The following is a 1,028-nucleotide window of genomic DNA, read 5'->3' as shown; positions in this document are numbered from 1 at the left end:
AGAGGAGTTTGTCTTGATTGGTGGGCTATTAGGCTGAATTGAAGCCAGAGATGGATTGTAATTAAGTTAAAAATATAAACCGGTCACCTTGACTTGTGGGGAACCAACCTCGCTGTCCCTTCTGGGGAAGCTGAGGCCCAGGATGAAGCTTGCTGGTTCCAGGTGCCAGGTATGTTTGTTTTAACCCCCTGGGAGCTTCAGGGCCCTGGAAGCACCTGGGTGTGCACAGGCCTGCTCCCTGCAAAGCCCTCAGCGGGAACCCCGCTGCTCCACCGGACAAGGAAGAGGGTCTGCTCCTGCCGAGACTTACAGCCCTGGCTCCGGCCGGGCAGCTCCGCTCCGTCCTGCAGAGGGCCCCTCCCTTTGTCACTTGCTTCCCTGCAGCAATCCCCTGCCGACTGGTTAGCCAGTGGTGTACTTTAAACTAAAGGTTTGGTTCTTACTTACATTGAATAAGAACGTTATTTGTTTCCCTTCCTAACTTTACCCCGCTGCCGTCGACGAGAGCCCATGCGATGCCCACCCCTCACTCCTGGGTGCCCGCGGTGCTCCGGCCCATGTGACCCCGTGAGTTTGGAAGTGACATGCATTGTCGTGTTTGGTCTCGAAGGGCTGTACACCTCCTGTGGTTTCCCCGAGCCTGCAGTGATTCCTGAAGAGGGGTAAGCATCCGGCAACATCCCTCCAGCAGTGTCCACGGCCCTCCCCACAACGTCCTGCCCCCAGGCTGCCCCTCTGGCCCCTTCTCCAAGCTCTTCCACAGAATTCCATGCCACGGGCCTGGGTCCAACCCATGTTGGGACCGGGAGGCAGCTCTTCCCAAAGAGAGACGCACGACAACTTGCAAAAGTGTAGGGGACTGCTGAGAAGAAAAGTGGCAGACAGTGGTGATGGGGCAGATCTGGACTGGCCGAGCCATACTCAGCCGCTTACTCTTCACTGCTGTCCTGGCGGGCTGTCACTTTGTCAGTCCTTCTCACAGGGAGGGACCGGAGGCCAGGGACCCTGCAAACTGTCCTGGCTCATTG

The sequence above is a fragment of the Echinops telfairi genome, unplaced genomic scaffold (assembly GCF_000313985.2).
Source record: "Echinops telfairi isolate 266 unplaced genomic scaffold, ASM31398v2 ScPeMD7_28;HRSCAF=97, whole genome shotgun sequence".
NCBI classification, from domain to species: Eukaryota; Metazoa; Chordata; class Mammalia; order Afrosoricida; family Tenrecidae; genus Echinops; species Echinops telfairi.
The sequence above is the reverse complement of the archived record's forward strand: the minus strand, read 5'-3'. Positions refer to the sequence as shown.